The following is a 22,276-nucleotide window of genomic DNA, read 5'->3' on the forward strand; positions in this document are numbered from 1 at the left end:
GTAAAATTTGTCGTTTTTCTAAGTGCATCATAAATTACGTGCAGGTAACAAATGTAGCAACAAAATTACCTGAAAATCTTCACACTTCCCAAATTAATCTTTACCAAATCATATTTCCTAAATTCAACATCCTCTGCATCTTTATCTATGTGCCCTGTTATCAATTTAAGACCAAATGTGCAGTTTTCAAATGTGAAGTATAACACACAGAATGAAAATATATAGCTTACATCACAGTCTTTGAATACCAAAATTAAACTAGAAGCCTCACGCGAAGTGCATGCTGTCATTCAGAGGGTTTCCGCCTGATTTCATGCAACCCTCATAACATAACTGTCATACGTTCCGTACTTTATGACAGTTCTCGGCTGTACACTGCAGGCGCAAAGCTCCTGCAGCGCTTTCAGTTTAAAGTGTCTGATCATCCAGCATACAGCCCGGACTTCGATCCCCCTGGTTTTCATATCTCTGCTCACGTGAACTGCTGAACAGCATGACGAAAATCACGAGGGTACTTGAAAGTTGGTGCCACACTACAACAGATGCCGGAGCGGCAAATGTTTAGAGAAGTAGCTGGAAGGTGTAGCTGAATGTTTCAAACAACACATTTTTTATTTTCACTAAGATTCCCATTTCCTTATGGATTGTAGGTTGAAAAGAAAATTCAAGACCTTAATAGAGCTTGGAGCTAACAGCAAATCAGTGGTAATCATTAAAGACACACTAAAAAATACAAAATCCAAAATTAAATTTTCAGGCGAAACCCCCAAGGCTTTTGAGATCAAAACTGAATTAAGGCAGGGAGAGTGACTGACTGCAGTGCTGTTCGATTCTGTATTAGAAAAGATAATCAGGAAATGGAGGAAAACAACTGAAAAGAAGGATTTATAAAAATAGGGTAAAAAGGGGATAGATGATCATGTCTTTTTTTCAAATTCCAATATCAAACCTTAATACACACAAAACTGAAAAATTTACAGATTCCGCTTTTTTTTTAATTGATTAGGGTTATTAAGCACAACATGAAATGAGTTATATATAGTTTCGTCTCAGTAATTTTTCATTCATTCCCTATGTTTTCGTCTTCTTTCGTCTGTCCATAGTGCACCTGTCTTTTTCTTTTTCTCCTGGAAGCCCTTGAAACCTTTAACATTTGCTCTGAACCTTTCTCTTTTTCCTATTTCTTCCTTCATTACTTCCAATTCCCTGCTTTAACTTCTTTCATCACCATTATAAATGTTTTTTGGGGTTTCTGTCAAGGAAGTTAAAAATGGTGTTTGTTATCCTGTTTCCATCTAGGCTTTTTAGGTGTTCATAGAATGTAACTCTTCTCTTCCTCACCTTATCAGATATTCCACTATATTTTCATAAACTTCTTTGTTACTTCTTCATTTCCATTTCCCATTATCGTAATTTGGTCTCAAGAATTTCCTGATTATTTCCCTTTCCTTCTTTTCTGTTTCACTTGATTTTTTGACTGCATTTAACGAAAGACATTCTGTTTTAATTACATTATAATATTACAGAAGTTTGGCATTTGTGGAAATAGGTTTATTGTTATACAGATTTTTTGTTAGTTGAAAAGCCACCACCATTTTCCTTGCCCTTGCTAGATTAGCTTCTTTGTCTAAGGCATTCAGTTATATTATTTCACCTGGATATTTAAATTTTGTAGACCTTTTTACTCTACCATAAGCAGTTTCCATACATTTAGTGCCTCCTTCGCATCTGTCATGTACTCTGTTTTCTCAAAAGATATATGTAGGACTGCTTTCGATGCTGTCTCTTGTAGGAGATTTATCTGCATTGTTCTATCTACTACCGATTTCTGCAAAGATGGCATTCGCACATGCATCCAACAACGCGAAGTTATGTTCGCTACATTTCCAACCAAGTCTGTGAATGTGACAACTGGGATGAATATCTCCAATAATGCTTTCTGCGGTAAATATCTGCATGTTGCATGAGAATTGAAAATACGGTGCCTGTGCGCCGCAGGTCCTTAGGAACAAATGTGTCAGTTTTTATTGTTGTCGATTTTCATGGAACTAAATACGCTCGCTATTGTAAAGAACATATTGCAAATCAATATTAACGATAATATTCGCAGTCATCCGATATAGTTATTCATAAGTGCCACTTGCTGGCCACTTGGAGCGCTGCTGTCGCAGATCTTCGCGGCTGTTATGTTAGACTGTGACAAAATCTCAAAATCTGTTATAGTAATAATCTCAGCCGTAGGGATCGCATGAATCCAAAAGTTTTGCGCGCAACGTATGAATTTTTATCGTGCTGGTGTTTTTCCTCTCCATTACAATTATAAAAGAAAATTACATCTTCATAAAGAGGCTATTTAGATGTTTCTCTCTTGGAAGCCATAGACGATACATGCAGTTAACACACCACTAAGATTAGTTAGTAGCCTAGTTAAACTTATTAACACTATCAGTGTTTATCTGAGCTGATTCAATTTATTTTTATTGACTCCTTTATTTTTCATTGGGGAGGAGAAGTATTAGTGTAATGTGTAATATTGGTGTGTGTATCTGACTCTAGAACATATCAGTATGTCTACCACTAATTCTTTTTAGTATATTTTAGAATCAGAAACTTGATATTTCAAAGATTATTTTTAATGTAATTCATGTGTTCATCTATTAAAGCAGCTTCTGCAAAATGTTTTTGCTTTTGCGTAGAAGTAATTCGTATTACGCGCTGTTGGACCCTGAAAGCTTAATCTTTGCTTTATGTGTTGTACCAAAATATGTCACTGTGTGTCATTAAGGAGCGAAAGTATTCCAGCTCTTTTATTTTTACATCACCTGTGTCTGACAAATGGTTCAAAATGGTTCAAATGGCTCTGAGCACTATGGGACTTAACATCTGAGGTCGGCAGTCTCCTAGACTTAGAACTACTTAAACCAAACTAACCTGACATCACACACATCCATGCCTGAGGCATGATTTGAACCTGCGACCGTAGCAGCAGCGCGGTTCCGGACTGAAGCGCCTAGAACCGGTCGGCCACAGCGGCTGGCTCTTCTACTCCCAGCAGAATAACCATCATATCTTAATCGCAAGAATTAGTCATTATCAACCACTTCTTTATTAATGTTCTCGTATTTTATACATACGCTGACTAGAAACGTCTTATACATTCTGAATTGCATGTGGTGTGTTTTTTCATAGGGTGGCGACAATAATCTGGCATGAAACTATGCAGGCTGTGGCAAGAAGGGTATGGTCAATCTTCCTGGGAACATTCTTTACACGTAGAGGAACAAAATATGTTATGTGGAAAATGGACCCGGAAACGCTTTATTTCCGTGTTAGATCTCAGTTTCTACGAAATGCGAATCATGGGAAACGAACGTGTCAGCACATGTGAGGCACTTCGCTAAATGTAATGTTCCAATTGCCCTTCTTCAGCGAGGAGACATGCATCAGCCCACGTCACATTGAATCCCTGATGCGCTGATTAAGTGCCAACTACGCAAACGAAATGATGTTTCGTGACGGTGAAGATTTTCTGGAGAATTGCGTGCCAGTGTTACTCCACAACATTCCACAATAGGAACACCAAGACTCGGTACATCTTGCACAGGCGATCCGCACACGAGAGCTCTTAAATGCTCCCACAAATAAAAGTCTAGTGGTTTTAGATTTGGAGAGCTTGGAGGCCAAGGAATTGATTCATCTCTCCCTATCCACCCGTCACGGAATCTGTGGTTCAGAAGCCTACGAACACTAACGCCGAAATGAGGAGGAGCTTCATCGAGCTTGAAGGACATGTTTTGTTGGCCTCTTAAAGTCACATGGCTAACAGAACACGTAGAGTACTCTCCAACAAGGGAAAATCCACATCGAAGCCCTCTCAGTTTAGTGGTGAGATGGCCCACTGGATAGCCCGCCAGCAACTGAACACAGGTCGAGCATGAAAACAGGAAGAAGGTTGACTGAACTGCGATGAATGAAGCAGGATAGAAACACTGAACGGTCCAAGCTCAAGATGTGCGACATCGACCAACGGCGTCGTGGTTATGTGGTCATGGTGTTCGACTGCGAAGGAGGAGGTGCCTGTCCAAATTTCCCAGGTGCCCCATTCTTTTCACAAAATTATGAACTGTCCGTCAGGTCATCGACGTGTCTGTTCGCTGTATTCAAATTTCTGTCTGTGTCGTGGCGTAACGTCCGTTCGGAACAATGAGGTGTAGGGAAGGGACCGCCAGACGTACGGACCTCCTATGTGTTCCACACAAGTAACACATGTTATGACACTTCCGCTACATTCTGTAAGCTTTGAACTCCTTTGGTGTAACATAATTAACATCCGTTTACTTGTTGCTTTCATTTGTGTGAGTAGCAGACACTGCACTACCATATGTCATCTACATCTTCATTTATACTCCGCAAGCCACCCAACGGTGTGCGGCGGAGGGTACTTTATGTGCCACGGTCATTACCTCCCTTTCCTGTTCCAGTCGCGTTTGGTTCGCGGGAAGAAAGACTGCGGGAAAGCCTCCGTGCGCGCTCGAATCTCGCTAATTTTACATTCGTGATCTCCTCGGGAGGTATAAGTAGGGGGAAGCAATATATTCGATATCTCATCCAGAAATGCACCCTCTCGAAACCTGGACAGCAAGCTACACCGCGATGCAGAGCGCCTCTCTTGCAGAGTCTGCCACTTGAGTTTGCTAAACATCTCCGTAACGCTAACACGCTTACCAAATAACCCTGTGACGAAACGCGCCGCTCTTCTTTTTTCTATCTCGTCTGTCAACCCGACCTGGTACGGATCCCACACTGATGAGCGATACTCAAGTATAGGTCGAACGAGTGTTTTGTAAGCCACCTCCTTGATGGACTACATTTTCTAAGGACTCTCCCAATGAATCTCAACGTGGCACCCGTCTTACCTACAATTAATTTTATATGATCATTCCACTACAAATCGTTCTGTACGCATACTCCTAGATAAGTTACAGAAGTAGCTGCTACCAGTGTTTGTTCCGCTATCATATAATCATACAATAAAGGATCCTTCTTTCTATGTATTCGGAATACATTACATCTGTCTATGTTAAGGGTCAGTTTCCACTCTCTGCATCAAGTGCCTATCCGTTGCAGATCTTCCTGCATTTCGCTGCAATTTCCTAATGCTGCAACTTCTCTGTATAGTGCAGCATCACTTGGTCTTTCATTGATAAGGTATTGGAAAGGCTGATATTAAATCGAATATCAGAGTATATTGATAAAATACTCATAAGAGACGAGTCCGGCTTCCGACCGGGAAGGTCGTGCTGTGGACAGATCCTTAATTTGACTCAGCATATTGAGGATGGGTATGAGAGAGGCGAAATAACAGGTGTGGCTTTCATCGACCTCACCGCGGCTAATGATACTGTTAACCACAGCCGGCCGAGGTGGCCGAGCGGTTCTAGGCGCTGCAGTCTGGAACCGCGTGACCGCTACGGTAGCAGGTTCGAATCCTGCCTCGGGCATGGATGTGTGTGATGTCCTTAGGTTAGTTAGGTTTAATTAGTTCTACGTTCTAGGGGACTGATCACCTTAGAAGTTAAGTCCCATAGTGCTCAGAGCCATTTGAACCATTTGAACCATTGTTAACCACAAAAAGCTGCTTAGAAAAGTACACTTAGCTACAAAGGATTACCATCTAACTCAGATCCTTCAGTGTATGCTGCAAAAGAGGAGATACTTCGTCTCTCTCTAAGACAAGAAGAGTCGGTGAAGAATGCAGAAAAATGGTCTCCTCAGGGAAGTGTGCTGTCTCCGCTGTTATATAATATCTATACAAATGACCAGCCAATTAACTCTTCAACTAACACATTCATATACGCTGATGATACAGCACTCGCTGCCCAAGGTGAGACCTTTGAGGAAGTTGAGGTGAAACTGTCAACAGCTCTTGAAAACTTGGCCAAGTCTTACGATGAAAACCAACTGAAACCGAACCCTGGAAAGACCCAAGTCTGTGCATTCTGTCTTAGAAATAGGAAAGCCAAAAGGAAACTGAACATCACTTGGAGATGAGAACAACCACTCCACTTCGTAACTCCTAAATACCTTGGGGTGAGCTGGCCGGAGTGGCCGAGCGGTTCTAGGCGCTACAGTCTGGAACTGCGCGACCGCTACGGTAGCAGGTTCGAATCCTGCCTCGAGCATGGATGTGTGTGATGTCCTTAGGCTAGTTAGGTTGAAGCAGTTCTAAGTTCTAGGGGACTGATGACCTTAGATGTTAAGTCCCATAGTGCTCCGAGCCATTTGAACCATTTGAGCCTTGGGGTGAAGATGGACCGTTCCCTCACATTCAAAGCCCACTGTGAAGAAACGAGCCTCAAAGTAAAAGCGAGGATCAACATCATCCGCAAACTTACAGGAACCACGTGGGGTGCCCAGCCAAAACTGCTTAGAACATCTGCCTTGGCACTATGTTTCTCCGCCGCAGAGTACGCAGCACCCGTCTGGCAAAACTCTGCACATGCTAAACATGTAGATACAGCCCTGAACGAGAGAGGACGCATTGTTACAGGCTGCTTACGACCTACTCCTGTCAATAGGCTGTACCAAATTATGGGTGTAGCACCGCCACACATTAGAAGGCAAGCTGCAACAGAAGTGGAGAAGAAAAAACAAGAAATCGACCCTAGACATTCTCTGATCGGACATGACCCTCAACAGCCAAGACTGAGGTCAAGAAAAAGCTTCCTACAGAAAACTAATTCGTTCATCTCCCAGAACTCGCCAGACTCCATAGCTGGAGACAATCACATAACGCTCAAGGAGGAAACAACCGAAGGTTCACACCTGTCACACGTGACCTGGAAGACTTTGAAGAGAATGCGAGTTGGGGTGTCAAGGTGCAAAGCCAACCTCAGGAAGTGGCGCTTCAGTAATGAGGTGGAGACTTGTCAGTGTGGTGACGTACGGGACGAAGAATATCTGCTAGTCTGCAGGAACCTACCGGGTGCACGCACTATCTGTGATCTCTCTTGCTGCAGCCAGCGAAACTGCTGTGATAACCACCGAATACTGGGACCGTCAAAAAATATAATCATCTTGCTGCTTGTTTATCTGCTGCTTGTTTGTATATATTATTGAATCTGTGTCGTCGGCCGGAGTGGCCGTCCGGTTCTAGGCGCTGCAGTCTGGAACCGCGTGACCGCTACGGTCGCAGGTTGGAATCCTGCCTCGGGCATGGATGTGTGTGATGTCCTTAGGCTAGTTAGGTTGAAGTATTTCTAAGTTCTAGGGGACTGATGACCACAGCAGTAAAGTCCCATAGTCCCGTAGTGCTCAGAGCCATTTGAACCATTTGAATCTGTGTCATAAATACTACTGTACATATTTAATTTTGCAAATTTGTTACGTGTATCAATATTTATTAGTTTTTGTAATTATTTTATGTGCTTGACTCGAAAAATAAAGAAATAAATTTTTGTGAGTGATCTATGCGACATCTCGGCTGCTCTCACTATTCATCACACTCGACAGACCATATCTGATCACGCTGAAACGGTGTCATTAATGAGCAGCAAATTTACACCAAATTGGTAGTTGACACATTGTTGAATGAACCATTCGGAGAAGTGCCCCCGTGTAGGAAAATCAGCTGCCGATAGTGCCTGCACTCGGAACGGATAGAGCAGGTTATCATGTAGTGTTCTCCAGAATCATGTGGTCAACATTACTTTTTCCAGCCAGTTAAACTGACACTAGGGTTTCGTCGACTGCACGAAGAATTTCCCCCAGTCGAGGGTAGTAGGCTTAAACGACCCGTCTTCCTTAAAGAATCTGGTTCGTGAACGCAAGGAGAAATCTTGAAATATCTGTCAGTTTTCTAAATAGCTTAGCTCAAAGAACAATAGTTGTAAGCCCATGTAATACTTACCATCTTTTAACAGATCTTTCGGGAATATGTTTGTGTATGAACCACAGTGTTTTGTCTCACCCTTCTTCCTGAATTGCATTTTGTGTTGCAACTGAAATAAATAACGTTAATTATTTATGTACAATGTAGGTACTCGTATCTCAAAGTAAAAACAAAGTAGAAGCTTTATTTTTTTCTGGTAGTTCGTTACGTTATTATCTTCAAACTAGACTTCTAAAAACATGTTGCTGTCATAAATTATGGTTCAAAATTTTTTAAATAATGATTATCAAAAATTTCAGTAAATTGACTCACTTCTTTTCTTTAAAATGTCTTTAATTCTCATATGTAAGTCATAAGAATAGCCTACTTTAAGTCAAATATCTTTTAAGACAGTATACGAAATTTCAGTCCCCTACGTTTAATTTTGGTTTCAAGCAATGTGTACCGGAACATCAAAAACGCGAGCTTCCGGAAAATTCAAGTAAAAATTAAAACTTTTTTCTCTGCCTACCCTACATATCCCTTATGCATCGAACCGAGCGAGGTGGCGCAGTGGTTAGCACACTGGACTCGCATTCGGGAGGACGACGGTTCAATCCCGCGTCCGGCTATCCTGATTTAGGTTTTCCGCGATTTCCCTAAATCACTCCAGGCAAATGCCGGAATGGTTCCTTTGAAGGGGCACGGCCGACTTCCTTCCCCGTCCTTCCCTAATCCGATAAGACCGATGACCTCGCTGTTTGGACTCTTCCCCCAAACAATCCAATCCTCATGCATCCCATATCCATATCCACCTTGTTTATGGTGTTCTCCCCCATGCATTTTCTTTTTCATATTTCTTCTTCTTCTTGCCTCTATGCGGGCTTCCAACAGTGATTTCTCTGTTTCGAAGTGACTCCCGCGGTGAATGGTGATTAAAGGTTATTGCATATGTAATCCACCAGGCACTCTCATTAATTCCATAACCTTTAAACCTTTACACTTCACCTTCATTGAAACATAGAAGAGCATCCAGCACACCTGTTTTCAGAATACTCTACTGGCCATTATCATTGCTACACCAAGAAGAAATGCAGATGATAAACGGGTATTCATCGGAGAAGTATATTATACTAGAACTGACATGGGATTACATTTTCACTCAAGTTGGGTGCATAGATCCTGAGAAATCAGTACCCAGAAAACCACCTCTGGCCATACTAACGGCCTTATTACGCCTGGGCATTGAGTCAAACAGATCTTGGATGGCGTGTACAGGTACAGCTGCCCATGCAGCTTCAACACGATACCACAGTTCATCAAGAGTAGTGACTGGCGTATTGTGACGAGCCAGTTGCACGGCCACCATTGACTAGACGTTTTCAACTGGTGAGACATCTGGAGAATGTGCTGGCCAGGGCAGCAGTCGAACATTTTCTGTATCCAGAAACGACCGTACAGGACCTGCACCATGCGGTCGTGCATTATCCTGCTGAAATGTAGGGTTTCGCTGGTATCGAATGAAGGGTAGAGCCACGGGTCGTAACACATCTGAAATGTAACGTCCACTGTTCAAAGTGCCGTCAATGCGAACAAGAGGTAACCGAGACCTGTAACCAGTGGCACCCCATACCATCACGCCGGGTGATACGACAGTATGGCGATGACGAATATACGCTTCCAATGTGCGTTCACCGCGATGTCGCCAGACATGGATTCAACCATCATGATGCTGTAAACAGAACCTGGATTCATCCGAAAAAATGACGTTTTGCCATTCGTGCACCCTGGTTCGTCGTTGAGTACACCATCGCAGGCGCTCTTGTCTGTGATCCAGCGTCAAGGGTAACCGCAGCCACGGCCTCCGAGGTGATAGTCCATGCTGCTGAAAACGTCGTCGAACTGTTCGTGCAGATGGTTGTCGTCTTGCAAATGTCCTCATTTGTTGACTCAGGGATCGAGACGTGACTGCGCGATCCGTTACAGCCATGCGGATAAGATGCCTGTCATTACGACTGCTAGTGATTTGAGGCCGTTGGGATCCAGCACGGCGTTCCGTATTACCCTCCTGAATCCACCTATTCCATATACTGCTAACAGTCATTGGATCCTGACCAACGCGAGCAGCAATGTCGCGATGAGATAAACCGCAATCGCGATAGGCTACAATCCGACCTTTATCAAAGTCGGAAACGTGATGGTACACATTTCTCCTCCTTGCACGAGGCATCACAACGACGTTTCACTGGGCGACGCCGGTCAACTGCTGTTTGTGTATGACAAATCGGTTGGAAAGTTTTCTCATGTCAGTACGTTGTAGGTGTCACCACCGGCGCCAACCTAGTGTGAATGCTCTGAAAAGCTAATCATTTGCATATCACAGCATCTTCTTCCTGTCAGTTAAATTTCGCGTCTGTAGCACACCTTCGTGGTGTAGCAATTTTATGGCCAGTAATGTATTTAGGTCTACCAGAATAGTTTTTGGCATACGTTCCCATGTACAATTGTTACAACTTTAATTGTATTTAAAGTCCTACAACGTAATTACTTATCTAACAATCTTGTCACTAAGACGTTACAGACTAGAAAGTAAACAAAAATGAACAAGTGAGAAAAAAATTGTGTTTTTAACAGAGCAGTCTACGTTACACAGGGGGGGGGAGGGGGGGGTCGTCACGAATGCAGACACTTTTAAGTTCTTCTAATTTTGGGGATTTTTTCGCCATAGTTTCCTAGTAGTAGTAGTAGTAGTAGTAGTAGCAGTAGTAGCAGCAGCAGCTTTATCATCCGTAAATCTCTTTTCACAAGGATATAGGACATGTCAAAGTATTTACAAATTTATACCAATTTAAGATATGCTAATTCGTATACACGTATATTATAAACTTCTAATTAGAAGTAATCATTAGATTTACTGCTGGTATACAATACCTTTTTTACGAATAACTGCCGGCCTGCGTGGCCGAGCGGTTCTAGGCGCTACATTCTGTAACTACGCGACCGCTACGGTCGCAGGTTCGAATCCTGCCTCGGGCATGGATGTGTGTGATGTCCTTAGGTTAGTTAGGTTTAAGTAGTTCTAAGTTCTAGGGGACTGATGACCTCAGCAGCTAAGTCCCATAGTGCTAGAGCAATTTTTTTGCATTTTCCTCGTCGTGTTGTCGCTATCCAGCACGGCTTGTAGTTTGACAGCTCAATGTATAATTGGTTGTTGGTGTTCCATTGAACTCCCTGTTGCGTGATGGTCAGGTGAAGCGGAAGTTAGCTGTCGGTGAGTCCGCTGACTGTCTGTCGTGTGGATTGTCGTCAGATTGACAGAGGTTGGGCCGACTGCCTGTCTCATTTATGCGAGCGTTTGTGTTTGAATTCCAGGCCGACCTTCAGAAATTCTGAGCGCCCTTTGGTGTACCGCTTTTCATTGCTTGTTCTTGTTGTTTGTACTTGTATGGCTTCTGGCCGATTTTTAAATTAAGGTTGTTTTGCCCTTAAGGCGTTAGATGGTTCGGGCCTTCAGCCTAATTTAAGAACTGTTTTACGTAAAGCCTTTGGCATTTTTAAAATTAATGTTGGGCCTTCAGCCGATTTTGAATTTAAGTAGTTTTGCTCTTAAGGTGTCAGATTCTTTGGGCCTTCAGCCTAATTAAGGAACTGTTTTAAGATAAGCCTTTGCCTTTTAAATTTCTGATTTTGGTTGAGCTTTAAGTTATTAGCTTTCAGCCGTTTTTAAATTAAAGTACTCTTGCCCTTAAGGCATAAGAATGTACGGTGCATCCAGCCGCTAATTAAGTTCCAAAACTAAAGCTGCGTTTTTTTTATTTTATAAAAAAAATTTTCTTGTAATGTTTGATCAAATAAAAGGTTGTATGTTCAAGTGTAACTGACAGCCGCTTATTTTGGCCCCTTTCCACAACTTGAACTACCTGTCCTGTCCTGCGGGTTTAACAGGGCGTCTCACGACACATTTCTATTTGCCGGCAAATTTAAATTGAAAAAAAAAATGTCAAATTTGTTGTGGGACATCGTGGAATATTCCAGCTTCAGTCCCTATAATGTCAAGAAGTTTCGATACGTGGTGGCTCTATACCACAGCCTTCAAAATGGCATGTGTAATGGAGATGAGTTCCGAGCAGACTGCTTTCACTGAGTTTCTTTCGCCGGAAAATTGCGCGTGGTAGGTATTCACAGCGGATTGAAGAATGTTAAGGAAACATGGCAGTGAACAAAAGCAGGTTGAAGCGTTGGGCAAAGCGTCTGTCATCACTGCTACAAGGTCCCGTAAACCTGTCCAGTCTCACGCTCGCCGGCCTCGCACAGCTGTGACTCCTGCAATGTTGGAACGTGCGGACACTCTCACTCGATGCGATTGTCGCCACAAAAATGGAAACGAACTTCTTCTCCATGACTACGGAAGGCGTCACAGAAGTCTGGGCACCCGTGAGGAATTCATGAAATTTCATTGAACTGTTCTTCGCCATCCAGCCTATAGCCTAGAACTCGCACCTTCCATTCGTTTGACCAATTGGGGAAGCAGTACGAGGATGATGAGGAGGTTGTTGATGCACCGAATCGTAGGCTTTGCAAAAACAGACATAATGACTGGATGTAAAACGTTATTTATAATCCGTCTTGAATGCAAAAATGTTTATTCACATGACCGGTTTAGGTTCCTCTAGAACCATCTACAGATCTCCAATTTCGGTTACAGGAGTAAGCCGTCCACACACAACAACCTTCACATGCTGCGTCACGTTGGCTCTGACGTCGACCAACGGAGCCCTACCGTGCGGGCATACAGGCCCTAGCAATAAGGTAGCGTGAGGCTGTCACACTGGACGGATATTACGTTGGAAAATAGGGTTTTGTAGCCAACAGAGTGGTGTACTGGCATCCTGAATAGAACCAACCTGCTTTCATAAAAAGATCAAAAATGGTTCAAATGGCTCTGAGCACTATGGGACTCAACTGCTGAGGTCATTAGTCCCCTAGAACTTAGAACTAGTTAAACCTAACTAACCTAAGGACATCACAAACATCCATGCCCGAGGCAGGATTCGAACCTGCGACCGTAGCGGTCTTGCGGTTCCAGACTGCAGCGCCTTTAACCGCACGGCCACTTCGGCCGGCCATAAAAAGATCGAAAAGGATCTTTGCATTACTTATTGAACGCCCCTCGAATTTGGAACATATCTAAGAAAACGTTTCCTGCAATACTAGTACATTCTGTTTGAGTTTATGTCTCGTGGTTAAAGTATTTACGAAAATAATTAGAAAATTAGCTCGAAGAAGGAAATAAATTGTTTTGGGTGCCATATAACACATTTCATTCCTCTGTGTGTGAGGAATGCTTCCTAAAACTTCTGCCATACTTTTTTGTTATGTCTTGTATGTTAAGGCATATTTTGCTTATTTTCACTCCATTATGTCATATGGTATCATATTTGGGCGTAACTCCACAAACAGAGAAAAAATTTTTAGAGTTCAGAAGCGTATAATAAGAGTAATGAGTAGTGTAAATCCAAGAACATCATGTCGAAACCTATTCAAAGAATGGGGCATATTAACCACAGCTTCTCAGTATATTTATTCCTTAATGAAGTTTGTTGTAAATAATACATCTCTTTTTCCAACTAACTGCTTAGTACACAGTATCAATACTAGGAATAAGAACAATATACATAAAGATTTAAAATCACTTACTCTTGCCCGGGAAGGAGTCCAGTATTCACCAACGCATATTTTCAAGACGTTACCAGCAACAATTAAGAGTTTAGTTTCAGACAAGGCACAATTTAAACATAATTTAAATAATTTTTGGAGGCCAACTCCTTCTGTTCCATCCATGAGTTTCTCAACAAGTGCAGTAGACCATTTTAACGAAAATTTATTATACTATAACTTTTGACAATCTTGGTTATGACAGCCAAGTAACTACCTACTGTGTGAGTGATGGATGTATGGAAAGCAGATGTAAGTCTTAAGTCTGTAAATAGTGGAAGTTTAATTTTAAATCTCGTACATAATCTAACTGATCTTAACTGAGGATCACTGAAATGAATAATTTACTTTAATTTTTGACAATACTTGGTTGTAATAGCCAAGAAACTAGCAAATGTCTGAATGATGGATTTAATGAAAGCAGATGTAAGTATTAAACCTGTAAATATTAGAAGTTTAAATTTAATTCATGTACATAATTTTACTGGTTATCGACTGAGGATCATTAAAATTAATGAAACTCAAGTTTTTCTAATAACATTTTTGTAATGTGTTTATCTGACATGTTCCACACCGAGGAGGATTCCCTCTTTTATGGGTCTATGGAGTGAATAATTAATCTAATCTAATCAAATCTAAGGTTCATGAAAATTTCAATACATTATATCTAAAACTACGTTTGTTTTGTTGTTTATAACAAATGTGTATATAAACTGCAAAGAAAACTAACTTAGAACTTGGTAATGTTGCTGTCGAAAGGTTACTAAGACACATTACCATAAAAAAATTAGGATCTTAAGTTGGACCCTGTGGGGCACCACGTATAATTACTTATCATCTCGATGAAGGGTGTCAGCTTAAAACATGATTTTTCCCCACTTACGTGTTCCGTATATTAATACTCGCTTACTCGAAAAAGCTGTTCAAAACACGGAAGATTACTAAGATTGCCATGAAATGATTATATAGAGCTGATTGTGAACTATACAAGCTACACACTACGAGCCACAGAAAAAAAAATCTGGTCATCTGTGGCCGTTTCAAGGCCGCTGTTCACGAATTTTGCCTTCTTCGCCATCACTGCGGTAATATTACGATGTTTGTGGTTCCTGGAAAATTTCATCCGAAGCAGTAGGGCGAAGGAAATCGGAGTCGTATTTGGAATTTACTGCCTCTGAGCTCAGCCACAATGAGCGCATAACCGGAAGTCAGACGGATGTCGTTGAAAGAGAGAGACCAAATTTCTGAGGAGCAAAGCACGCCTGCGCCTCGGATATTCTCTGAAAAGATTACGCCGTCTCCGGAATGCTTTTCTCATAACGGCGAGAAAGGAAACACTAACGGGGATAACTCAGGCTTTTAGCCGGTCTGTTTTCGTTTCTCTAGTTGCAGATGGAAAAGTGAAAAGCAGCAGTGTTACCGCCAGAAGATACTGCAACGGAAATTCACGTGGCATTGCGTTATTACGGCGGCAAGGTTTTCCTTTCTCTTTTCTTTTTGCCCGTGACCTTGTTGCTTTACGAGCGGTACGAGGTTTCTGTGTGTGAGATGCACCACCGGTTAGTAGGGGACGTGAATTCAGTGATACTGTGTGTGAGGTGCTACCTCGTGTTGTAAATCTTCAGCTGTGGGTTCAGACATTGTTACATCGTGGTCTATATTCCAAATTTTCGTCGGCGGAGCTGAATCGCTGGGACCACAATTAACGCTGACAGGTACTGTGAGACTCTGAAAAAACTCAAACGGGCAATTCAGAACCGGAGAAGATGAGTGTCAAACAAGGGCGTACACATTCTGCATGACAACGCTCGCCCACACATCGGTCGGCAAACCGTTGCTCTCCTGCAACAGCTTCGGTGGAACATAATGACCCCCCCACCCTGTAGTCCTGACTTGGCGCCCAGTGACTATCACCTGTTCCCTAGGCTAAAAGAACATTTGACCGGAAAGCGATTCAGCTCCGACGACGAGATGAGAGAAGAGGTTCATAACTTTCTGAACAGCATGGCGGCGAGCTGGTATGTCACGTATGTCATGGAAATACAAAAACTGCCACAGCGTCTACAAAAATACATCGACAGAAATGGTGATTATGTCGAAAAATAGCTAAATGTTCAAGCAGTAAACTGATGTAAACTATTGTAGAAATGGTCTATGTACTTATAAAAAAAATAGGAGACCCTCCTTTTGGGATTACCCTCGTAAAATGCATCCCATTCTACAATATTATTTTGTGAAACCGAGTAATATACACATTAAAAAAAAAGTTTTGCGTCATCCCGGTTTCCAGAAATTCTGAAGATAGGCTTTGAGTGTGGATATTGCATCACAGACGCAGTCCCTTTGACTGTTCAGAGATGTCACTGAACCCGCCCAAAGATTTAAACAACCATGCATGAGCAGCGCCTGTTAGACTGAGGGGGTCCGACAGCCGATCACTTCCAATCATCCCAGCAGGAAGGAGGTACACGGCTCGTGTTGTCTGTAGTTCAACCATGCCTAGAGGGTCATTACCGCGGTTCGATCGCGTCCCACCTGTTTGTACTATGAAGATCTCTCAACAAGGGAAGTGTTCGGGCGTCTCGGAGTGAACCGAAGCGATGTTGTTCGGACATGGAGGAGATACAGAGAGGCAGGAACTGTCGATGACATGCCTCGCTCAGGCCGCCAGAGGGCTGCTACTGCAGTGGATGATCGATCCCTACGAATTATGGCTCGGAGGACCCTGACAGCAACGCCACCATGTTGAATAATGCTTTTCGTGTAGCCACTCAAACTATGCGCTATAGGCTGCATGATGTGCAACTTCACTCCCGACGTCCATGGCGAGGTCCATCTTTGCAACCACGACACCATGCAGCATAGTGCAGATGGGCCCAAACACAGGCCGAGTGAACCTCTCAGGATTGGCATCACGTTCTGTTCACTGATGACTGACGCATATGGCTTCAACCAGACAATCGTCTGAGACGTGTTTGGAGGCAACCCGGTCAGGCTGAACGCCTTAGACACACTGTCCAGTGAGTGCAGCAAGGTGGAGGTTACCTGTTGTTTTGGGGTGGCACTATGTGGGGCCGACTTACGCCACTGGTGGTCATGGAAGACGCCTTAACGGCTGTACGATAAGTGAATGCCATCCTCCGACCGATAGTGCAACCATATCGCCAGCATATTGGTGAGGGATTCGTCTTCATGGACGACAATTCGCGCCCCCATCGTGCACATCTTGCGAATGGCTTCCTTCAGGATAACGACATCGCTTGACTAGAATGGCCATCACGTTCTCCAGACATGAACCCTATCGAACGTGCCTGGAATAGATGGAAAAGAGCTGTTTATAGACGACGTGACCCACCAACCACTCTGAGGGATCTACGCCGAATCGCCATGGAGGACAATTTGGACCAACAGTGCCTTGTGGATAGTATGCCACCACGAATACAGGCATGCATCAATGCAAGAGGACGTGCTAGTGGGTTATTAGAGGTACCGGTGTGTAGAGCAATCTGGACCACCAGCTCTGAAGGTCTCGCTGAATGGTGGTCCAACATGCAATGTGTGGCTTTCATGATCAGTACAAAGGGCGGAAATGATATTTATGTTGGTCTCTATTCCAGTATTCTGTACAGTTTCCGGAACTCTCGGAAGCGAGGTGATGCAAACCTTTTTTTTTATGTGTGTATTTTGATAATCGATGCTACGTTCTTGTAGCCTGCTTCTCATATTTCAAAAAACTTATACTTTTGTCAAAATTAACATGGTAAATAGATAATAATTGTAATTACAAAGTTTCTGTTTCGGGTAAATCCTTAGCTTTCGACCTGTAAAGATCCTAGGGCACTCAGTCTGTGATTAACTCACAGCTTCAAATATGGTATACCACACGCCTAGAGATGTTTGCCATTTGTCTCTCTTGTATGGCGAAGTTGTGTCATGAACAGCTAACCTGATAAATAATACAACAAAGAAGAAGAAATGCTTTTGAATCATCACGTAACAAATCCGACGGAGACAACGAAGTGGAAGCAAGACATATCTTGTATGTAATTATTTCCTCCCAATAATAGTTAAGTAGTGCAAGAACGGTGAATACTTATACCCGATAAGCACGTACGTCGTTTTTGATGTTTAACTTTTTTCCTACTGTTTGGGATAGGCTGCTATAAGGTATTGTGCATGCCTCCTACGTAACGTAGAATTCCCGAGTACATTACGAAGGACAGCAGAAGTTTAAGCAACTAAAATGACAACATCATCTAGGTATATATAATTCGACGACAAAGCCCAAGTTGTTGGACAAGGGTTCTGAATACGTTCAGAATTTAAAATCCACATTTCAGAATCACCAGATCATCAGAACTGTATTAGCAGCTGTGATAGAGGGTACAAAAAGACACAGGATAATGAAAGACGTATTCTTTTATTAATAAAGCAGTCTATTTAATATATAGTTTTCACAAAGCCGGAGGCTTAATAAATTAAATTGTATGTAGAAACCATCTGTGAAGCTGCAAATATTTTGAACTTTACCTTGCACACACTTTACAGTCTTGTAAGCTAACTTGTACTATAGCACATAGGATTAAGGTAAGTTCTAGTTGTAGTTGTTTAATACAATGTAAGACCTCGACATATTGCTGGGACGTTACAGTGAAACCAGTTTCCTTGTTCTCAACGTTTTACTCTCGCTCTACCGAATAAACAAATTTGTATTTTAAGTGAAATTGGCAGGACAAAGTCTGTTTTGCTAACATTTTATATTTCACCCGTGCTTGTGTCATAAAAACGGGATGGTACGCTTATGAACGTCATTAGTTCAGCGCCGTTGTTCTAATTCTATCAGAACGGAAGTACACGGCATTGCTGAGTCTCAGCATCTGACTTGATCTTTCTCTTCAATTGACACATGTTTGGGTATTATTTTCAATCGACTGGACAAAAATTGGGAACAGAATTGTTGACATCAGAAGAATGATGTACGCTCTAAATTTTCCACATAGTCTCTTGGTTGTTCTCAGATATTATTGAATGTTGTGGTGTGCTGTATATTGTGTGGAAACACTTCTCAGCTGAATCCAGTTGAATTGAAGAGCGATGCTATTGCAAAATTCGCGATACTTGGATTGATCTGTAGCGAATCTAGCTGCATCCTCGGATTGGTGGTTACAGCACCAGTTATTGGAAAGTAAACTGAACAGGTCAAGAGAACGTCTCATTTAATAAAAGTTATATAGTTTTTACTTTGGTTCTTTGTCACTTGGTATGGATAGTTAAATGTTACAGCCCTGCAGTTTATTTGGGATCTTTCAAAACAGTTGATCTACAACAGACAGAAGAGAAGAACCACATACATTTTAAAGATTAGAATGATATACATTTCAAAGGTTCGAAACATAACACTGTCTGACATACAACACTGGATCAACAGTTGATGGTGTTTTGGTACTAACAGAACACATCAGAATACATAACACTGTCTGACATACAACACTGGATCAACAGTTGATGGTGTTTTGGTACTAACAGAACACATCAGAATAGAAGGTCGTTGTATTTTGGAATGCATACACTTTTTACAGCAAATGCATTCAAGTACGCTGAATCATTTGATGAAATAGCTAATGCAATATGTTCATTGGTGTTGGAACAATGATCAGTAACTGTAATTATCAGAAGCATATATCGTTTTCCGAAACTTCACAAGTCCATTGCAGTAATCCAAAGTTCTCGTGATGTATATAATTTGTAAAGCTGGGAACAGTTTGGTAGAACCACTGCAGAAGCACCAATGGGAAGGCACCAAACACAGAGCAATGATGTACTTTATAAAAGCTAGATAGCGTAGTAGACATACAATGGACACTCACTTAACAGTTATAAGAGTAGTAACTTCGGAGCACTACCGTCACCAATCAGTAATTGAACTGGAGGTCACAATGGAATGTTGTATTCTGATACACATGTACATTTAACTTCGACTAGGGCTATACACTACAGCTGCTTAGGAAAGGTCAGTCTGCAGTCTACCGAATAGAATCATTTTAGTAACACAGGTATGAAACCATGTTCTTCCAAATGACTCAACTTGGTTCGATCTCCACCCAAATTCATTGGATGATCCACTGAGTTGTTGGATAGTATCACGTGGACAGCAAAAACACAATAACATCATAGCAAAAAATCTCACATTGGCATTGTAACACAACTCATCTGAACCTGTCACAACATATGGGCTTGGCTCGATCTTTACCCAAATTTGCTGGATCATCTATTGACAGTTGTTTTGGTGATATCATGTTCATGGCAAAAGCAGAATGGCGGCACAGTAGTATTATGTTTCCAAAGAAAGCCTGTTCATGTGGAGGACGCGCCCTCAGCATGGCCTTAACATCTTGGAGGTGAGTGTCACGTGGAGGATGTAATCGCCACGACATCACCAGTGGACCCTGAAGCCCTGGCAGACGCCGACCCCATAGCGGGCGATGCTCCTCGGCTGCTGAAGACACTTGCGTAGATGTCTGCGAGGGGCAGCTCGTGCTCCTCGGTGGGCGCCTGCTGGACGCGGCTGCTGTCCTCCGCCCCCGCAGTGCTGCCTCCGCCCCCGGCACCGCCCCCACTGCCAGCAACGCGGGACCTCCACCGCCCTCGCCCACAGCCCCTGGGCCACAGCTTGCCATCAGCGGCGGCCCGGCAGCACAGCTGGCGCAGAACGCAGGCGTAGCACACTACCAGCGCCGACACCAAAAGGAGGCCCAAAGCCAGGGCCAGCACCGCAGCCGCTCCCAGGCCTTCGGTTAACATGCTGGTGGACAGCAGCTCAGCACACTCCTGGAACAAGGAGGAGTCGGTAAGCTGAAGAAATGTGCACTGCCAGTAGAGTCAACAGGAAGAGGCCTGGAGCCTTGACCATTACTGCTGCCACACCAAGGTTCTTGGTCAGCATGCTAGTGGCCTGCAGCTCATCAAACGCCTAGAACACATAGTAAGTGGTAAGTTGAAGTGTTTATCACCAGTAGAGACAAGAGGAGGATGTCCAGAGACAGGACCAAAACTGTGCTGGCCAAGTACCCTCAGGCTGGTGGGTCACCACATGCTTGGATGATGGAGTATCTGGTAAACTGTGAGTCTCCCGTGGAGGCACCAGAAAGAGATCAATGCTAGGATTACTCGTAGCCTACTTGCCCTTTTCAGCAGGCAGGAGCTTGGCATCTCCTGAAGTATGACACAAGGGATATTTGGTGACCTGAATCGTGAATATCAGAGACACTGGAAAGCATCCCAGAGGTAGGGATAGACCATGGTGGCCTCTAGGCTGTCGCACTGTATGCTGCTCACTGGAAGGTGAGCACCCATGTAGTATGTTCGAAAGCTGAACCATTCTTTTCCAGTGGAGACACCAACAGGAGGACCAGAGCCAAGGAAATCACTGCAGCACAACGCAGCTGCTGGTTGCTGGAAGCTCACCACAAAACTGCAGTGGCAGGAGGCACTGTACTGCTCCAGTGGAGACACCATGCGACAGCTCACAGGCTATCCAACAGCACGCTGGTTGCTGAAAGCACGCCATAAAACTTGAAGATGGGATAATTGTAGGCTGAACTGTGTCTAACAAGCGAAAACGCCAGGAGGCGATTAAGACCCAGGATGAGCACCGAAATAGCCTCCAGGTTCTCGGGCAACATGCTGCTGGCTGAAATTTCAGCAGCCTCCTTGAACATGGCTTAAGTGGTTGGCTCAAACAGTGTACATCTCTAGTGGAGACACCAGAAGATGAATGATAGATAGGGTTAGTACTGTGGCAACCCTCAACCGCTCAAACAGCACAGTGGCAGCTGGGTGCTCACCAGAAGCCTTGAGGACAGAGTAGTTTATTCGTTGAAGAACTACACATCTCGACTGGAGACAACTGGAGTTGGCCCAGAGTGAATGCCACGGCTGTGGCAGTTTTTAAACCCTCTGACTGAATACTCGCAACTTGGTGCTCACTACTCCTGGAACATGGGATAGTTGATAGGTTGAAGTACTGTTCAGTACTGAAAAGAACAAACCACCAATCAAATCATCCATCAGTTTATGCAGTGATGTATAGGACTTCTGGCAAACACAGACAGTATTATCCCTCCAGTGTACGTGCTCATCCAATGATGGTCGAAGTTCTTTAGCTGAAAACCTGAGCGAAAGTTATGTTGTATGGCAGTATAATACTACACCAGCACAGACTTCATACATGAAAACAAAATTTATGTTTAATGAGACAACAGTAAGTAGAGTAAATACTGATTAAAGTTATTCAATTTGAAATACACACCTAAAAGAAAATTGAGATAAAAATAAACACTAAAAGAATAGTGGGTAGGGGATCTACCTGTTATCAAATCAAAAGGAATACTAATTTATGGTATATCTTACGTTTGGCCCCAGTAAAGTGGGCTAGAGAGACAATTCCTCCACAGCACTGTTGTACGAGCATTCTCAGCATAATATTTTAGCAACACATTTGAAACGGTAGTGAAATGGAATGATATGTATGTAGTTGTTATATGGATTACACCTTTGTGTTTCTTTATGCTGGAGAGGTGTAACTTAGAGAGCTTTACATGTCATTGTTCCTCCTTGAGGATACAAGAACAACTACTACTATGGTATCAGGGAATCTTCAGTTTCCCTTATTATAGACCATATGCTGAGAGT

General features: G+C 42.9%; 1 long non-coding RNA gene across 2 annotated transcripts in view; it reads right to left on the bottom strand.

The window, feature by feature from the left end:
- Nucleotides 1–20,247: 20,247 nt before the first annotated feature.
- Nucleotides 20,248–22,276, bottom strand: part of LOC124719114 — a 392,960-nt gene continuing 390,931 nt past the window's right edge. For both annotated transcript variants that reach the window (XR_007005991.1, XR_007005990.1), the window contains exon 4: nt 20,248–20,413. This is a non-coding gene — a long non-coding RNA (uncharacterized LOC124719114). The remainder of the gene's footprint in view (nt 20,414–22,276) is intronic.

The sequence above is a fragment of the Schistocerca piceifrons genome, chromosome 10, assembly GCF_021461385.2.
Source record: "Schistocerca piceifrons isolate TAMUIC-IGC-003096 chromosome 10, iqSchPice1.1, whole genome shotgun sequence".
NCBI classification, from domain to species: domain Eukaryota; kingdom Metazoa; phylum Arthropoda; class Insecta; order Orthoptera; family Acrididae; genus Schistocerca; species Schistocerca piceifrons.